Source organism: Penaeus monodon, chromosome 1 (genome assembly GCF_015228065.2).
Source record: "Penaeus monodon isolate SGIC_2016 chromosome 1, NSTDA_Pmon_1, whole genome shotgun sequence".
Taxonomy (NCBI): Eukaryota; Metazoa; Arthropoda; class Malacostraca; order Decapoda; family Penaeidae; genus Penaeus; species Penaeus monodon.
In genome coordinates this window covers 59,180,430-59,186,957 of record NC_051386.1, presented here as the reverse complement: position 1 = coordinate 59,186,957, position 6,528 = coordinate 59,180,430, and positions in this window count along the sequence as shown.

Here is a 6,528-nt window from a genome sequence, read left to right as displayed (position 1 = left end):
CAAATCCCTCGCCGCCAGTGGATGGTAACCCCGGCCATTCCTTGCACACAGGGGATAATTCAGAAGCAAAATGAAACAGACAGCATTTCACACCAAGGATATCCACTGTAACAAATAGAATAAAACCAAATGCTTATCTAATCGAACCATTGGCAGTTTAATTGTTTCGTTATTAAATCTAGAACTTCATAGTTTCCGTTTAAAACTTCCACAGCTAATTTCGTTACCTCGTTTATTTCAGAGCAATATCGGAAATTGATGATGTTATTATTATCATTATTAATACCTTCATCATTATTACCATCTAGAGGTTATGATCTGAAATAAGGAGATGATTATTGATTTTTTACTAATATGTGTACCTATATATTGATGATATTAATTCATAAAGATTTAGACTTTAGTATGATCTGTTTTACGCTTCTATGAATACATGTGCAGATTACATACGGTCAGTAATTATGATAGAGGAACAAAATTAAAAAAAATTTAGTTGCAATAATTGGAAATCTCTTTGTATATGCCAATTAGGAGGGATGGTATTGAACTTAAGGGATTATCGTAGCTTTTCAAATTTATATATATATATATATATATATATATATATATATATATATATACAGAATGCATGTACTTTGCTTTATATGACGATCGTTAACTAAACCCTGATATATATTAGGAAAGGTTTTATAAATATGTTGATTTTCCGTTTTCTTTTTTCTTTGCAAGGTGAAGGGGTAACTACAGTATTTGCAATTTATGAGCCGGTCACCTCGAGAAGTCATTGGAAATCATTTCTCGGTAGATATTAGTCCGTTTCCCTCTTAAATACGGGGTATTTAAGATATTGCGTGTCTCTATTTTATCATCTCCCGCAGTTCATTATGATATGATTACCTGGAAGAGTTTCTGCAGATTGTAGAGGAAATATTTAAGAAACTTCCGGATTTCTGAGAATTCGAAGAGGATCGTCGTTAAAATTTGTGCACGTTGTTTTATTTTTCTTTCTCGTTGTCCCAGGCGGCAAAGTGGAAAGATTTATTTGTGTTTTTTTTATAGATTTTATTTATTTATAGAAGCGTTAAGCAGGTCATCATACTTATTTCTAATATTATGAATCTTATCGTCAATAGAATTATGATTATTATCATTTTATTATTTTTTTTTGGCTTATGAAAGAAATATAGATAAGGTTATTAATATATTATTATTTTTTGGTTGGGAAAGAAATGTATATAAGATTATTATCATATTATGTTGACGTATGAAAGAAAAAGTTATAAAGATGTTCTTGAATTTCCAAAAGGAATGATCTTGATTGCAATTTACCCGAAATCTAGAAAACATCAACAAACCACATCCACTATCTATATCCATCTCCTTAAAAAAAAAAAGACGGTCAGACTCAAAATAAATCCACTGCCATAAGCCTTTCCTTTTCACTCTAAAATTAACCCCAACAAGAATTATACAAAATTACCCACCCCTCCCCCACCCCAATTATATTTCAGTCATTCTTGAAAAAAAAAAAAAAAAAAAAACAATTTCCCAGCATCCAATACGGGCGAGGTAGGCACGAGCATCACTACAGATTATTTTCCGGAAGAGGGTGTGTTGAGGGGGGTGGGGGTGATGGGGGGGTGAGGTGTGTGTGGGGGGGGGAGTGGGAGAGTAAAGTGAATGTAGGGGGGGGAGTGGAGGGGTGGAGATATATGTGGGGTGGAGGGGGGGGGGTGAGAGAGAGAGAGAGAGGGGGGGGAGGAAGAGCAGGAAGCAACAGCTGTTTGGCTTCGAATATAATTCATGTGTAGCTAATATACCGGGGAAGGATGGGGGGTGGGGGTGGGGGGGTATACCATATAAACCCCGTCTCCTTCTGGAAAATGTTAGACTCGGGGTATATACTCGGAGAGGTTCTTCTGCAGGAAATTTAGGATCGGATATCTTGTAAGAGGGGGGGGGAGGAGGCAGATTCTTGGAGGTTCAAGTGAATCTTTAGGGTGTGGGGTAGGGAAGGGAATATATCTATCTATCTATCTATATTACACACATACACACACACACACACACACACACATATATATATATATATATATATATATATATATATATATATATATATATATATATATATCACACGTATATACAGATACATACACACGCAAACATATATATTCGCACACAGTATAACCAACATCAATATATTCATATCTATTTACGCATCACTTCCTGTACTTCAAACATGAAATCTGTTGTGCAAATGACCTGGTATTTGCGTTATTTGCCTCGGTACTTTTCAATAATATCCTTCTAGGGAAAAATCCTCAAAGTTCTTTATCTGTGACGAGAAATATCCGATTATCAAATTACGCTTTAGTTCACACTATTTCAGTGTCACGTGATATTTTGTATGTCCGTAAGATTTATCATTATTATTATCATTATTGTTATTATTTTTATTTTTATGTATGCATGTAGAGGGAATATCCATTTATCTTTCTTTTTCTTCCATTTTTTTCTGTTTGTTTGTCTTTTGTTTGTCTGCTCGTCCCTCTGTTTCTGTGATTTATCTTTCTTTCTCTCTCTCTCTCTCCTCTCGTATGTCTCTTTCTCCTTTCTTCTCCACTCTTGCTCTCTTTCTCTCTGTCTTTCTTTTTTTTCTCTCTCTCTTCCTCTCTTCTCCATTAAGTACTAAAAATAAAAAAAAGAAAGAATAAACAGGCATAACAATAAATAAAAAAACAGCAATTTACAAGGATTCTTTTCATATTCAACGTAAAATCTGTCTGAAATTGAATATTACATTTAAAAACGATATTTCAATGATTTCTATCATTCGCTTTGATTCTAAAGCTGATTTCCGAACTTTCAGAGATTGATGTTCTATTTTGACCTCTATTTCATTTTTTATCTGTTTTTAGTATTTAATGGAGAAGAGAGAGAGAGAGAGAGAGAGAGAGAGAGAGAGAGAGAGAGAGAGAGAGAGAGAGAGAGAGAGAGAGAAAGATAGAGAGAGAGAGTGGAGAAGAAAGGAGAAAGAGAAATATACGAGAGGAGGGGGAAAGAGAGAAAGAAAGATAAATCACAGAAACAGAGGGACGAGCAGACAAGCAACCAGACAAACAGAAAAAGATACGGGGAGGTAATACTTCGTTTCAACGTAACGCAGCGCAAAAGATAACTAACACAACATACGCAAACATAGACAGACACACACACACACACGCACACACACACGCACACGCACACACACACACACACACACACACACACACACACACACACACACACACACACACACACACACACACACACACACACACACACACACACACACACGCACACACACACACAGAAATCGAGATAGAAAAACGCAGGTTACAGTAAATATAAAAAAAAGAAAAGAAAAGAAAGACTGGAGGCAGATATTCTCGGAATTCTGTTGCAAAAAGATTGAGACAAAACAAAAGATAACAAAAAGCTTAAAATCTGCAACGACATTTATTTGCAAGTGTCATCATTTTGAGCATAAATTGAACACCCAGATTTTTTTTTTTTAATTTCTCACTTTTTGTTTCTTCAAAACGTGGATTCCTATAAACATTTTGTAAATTAAATATACTTTTTTTTTTTTACAGAACGCAATTTCAATCGTGGTATTTGATCACTTTTGTCAGGATTTTCACGTTCATTCAGACATTTTTTTTTTCTCTGTAGATGATTTCGCACTTTATCTTAGTTACTTATCCATCTATTAACTTATCTACTTTTCGGACAAGATACCTGAAGGCCGGGACTTGTATGTATGGTCTTATAAAACCTTATGTTTCTGTGGTTCCCTGTTCCATAACATTTTATTAAATACACTTCAGTCTCAAGACTTATTATGTTAGCTTAATAAATGGTTAAATGTTCTCATTAATTATAGTGTAACTTTAAATAATTAATCAGTGAATTCAGAGTGACTATATTAATACTATTAATTAGTGCAATTCAAACCTTGAGTTAAATCTTTGTAAAAAAAATCAGTATATTTATTAACTGAATATAACCAGTGCAATATAATAAAAGTGCAATACCAAAGTTTACGTGAAACAAAAAAATAAATAAGACATTATTTGGGATCAACTTAAATACACTAGATAGTTATGACTTTTATATAATTATCAATCATAAAACTTGATGAAAACCAAATCAACAAAATGCAAAACTACGCCATATTTTCATGAATCAAACGCTATAAAACGAAATTACAATCATTAAAAAAGTAATGAATTACTCAGTATCTTAAAAGTTAATCATGAATTAGATAATACACGAAATAATTATGATCACCAGACAAGCAAATAGTTAGATTATTATAAACATGCTCTGTGAATTTAAATACTACACTAAGAAAAAAAACATAACAAAAACAAATGGTTTATTATAACACAAATTACGTTTCTATGTGAATATATGAATCAAACATCAAGCAAGTAAAATTAATAATTATGACAAAAGCAAATACTTGATAGACAAAAAATCAATCTTACGCTTCTTCGGAAAATGACAGGATTCGTCACTGTCATCAACGCACTTCCGCTGAGCTATCAATCTTGGAAAGCACTTAATTATTTAATTACGCTTATAATCTAACCTATCTATTTTCATTAACTGTTAATAAAGAAATTATATCGAACACTATATTGCTATTTGTCCTTGATAGCTAGTATATTTAACCTTGATAGCTAGTATAGCTAATATTGCCAAAACATCAGTAAAACTTTGATAATAATTTTTTTTTTCATTGCCTCTTCACAAAAATCTTCATTTTCTTCCGAATCCCATGTTCCAGAATATCACTCCCATGTTACTTTCTTCCATTTCTAATTCCTGTCCACAATGTTCCATCACGATATTGCACTAAAATACTTCAAACAAGGCTTATCGAGATGAAACATGGCTCCTGGCACTCCGAAACCTAACCCATTTTTTCCAACACTAAGCGTCCTTTTATTTTCAATATGGAGCTCATCACCACCTTGCTGGTTATCACTTAATTATTTCTTATAGCTTAAGACGCCCGCATCAGGACTTTTCTATATCCCAGCACATATTTAACACCGTATTTATCACTTCTAACTTTTTCTACCTGTCACCCGAGTTCATTTCTTGTTCCGAAGCTAATTCACTATAAGCTTCATTGCGATCGATTAGAACTGCTTGTTGTTTCGCACTCGTGATTTCCCTTATTGCTTCTGTTGGTCCATCACGCTATGATCTCGCCGCTTTGAATCAAAGGGCGCTTCTGTTTTTTTTTTTTTTCATCTATGTCTTGTCCTCTTGACCACTTTTTTTTTTGTGTGTGATATCTGCTCGAGTCCTCGCAATATTATTCCATTTTTTTTGCGTCTCGTCCTAACTTGTTTTGTTTCAACTCGTTCGTATGGCATCTGCTTCGCCCTTGTGTTGTTCACGTGATGATACCTCCGTGTGTCTACTAGTGTTTTATTTTTGTTTATTTATTTTTCTTTCTTTCTTTGCATGTGTTTGTGTGTTTAAGTTTGTTTATTTGTTTGTCTGTGTGGTGTGTGTGTGTGTGCGTGCGTGCGTGTGTGTGTGCGCGCGAGTGCATGAGCGTGTTTGTTTGTTTGAATGTGTGTACGTGTGTGTACGTGTGTATATATGTGTAAACGTTTCATTAACATTTCTTCATTATTAAGTCACGTTTCCTGTATCATATCCTGATATGATTGATATAATATTAATAAACAAACTGTAAAAAGTATTTCCAAAGTGCGATACTTAACAAACAAACAAACAAAAGGATAAAAACAAATAAAAAGCAAATCAGGAAAAAAACTCTTGTATTTGCTTAAGAAATGGTAACACCTTACAAACTATTGTAGAAATACGGTAAACTACCTGTAAACCACCTCCAAATATAATTGAAATTACGAAACCCTAAGATCTGTTTTTATTATTATTATTATTATTATTATTATTATTATTATTATTATTATTATTATTATTATTGTTATTATTATCATTGTTATTTTGCATTCATTTATTTTTTCCAGACCATAACGTACACCAATTTCTTTTTTTTTTTTAATCTGCAGACAAAACAATTCTCAATCCTCTTCCCTGATTCTTTTAGGCCGTTTACATGAACAATCCGATCTCCCTTTGGATCGAGTTTGACCGAAATTCATTCGAGGAACATGCCTGGGTTGACGTTAGCGTTTTTGTGATTAAATCTTCAGAGCGTTGAGCTAGCCACAGCGGAGAATGGCAAAAGGGAAATGTTATTTTCGGAGGAGGAGGAGGAGGAGGAGGAGGAAAGTGGCAATGTCGTGAGGAAGAAGAGGAAGAGGAGGAGAAAGGAGACGAAGGATAGGGAACCGGACACGGCAGTGACGTTAGCGCTTTTGTGCTAAATTCTACAGAGCGTTGAATGAGCCGAAGCGAACATTAAGGAAAATAGGGAATAGTTACTTGGTTCATTAGACTGTCTTTTTCGTCGCCGTCGGGGAGACAGATCAG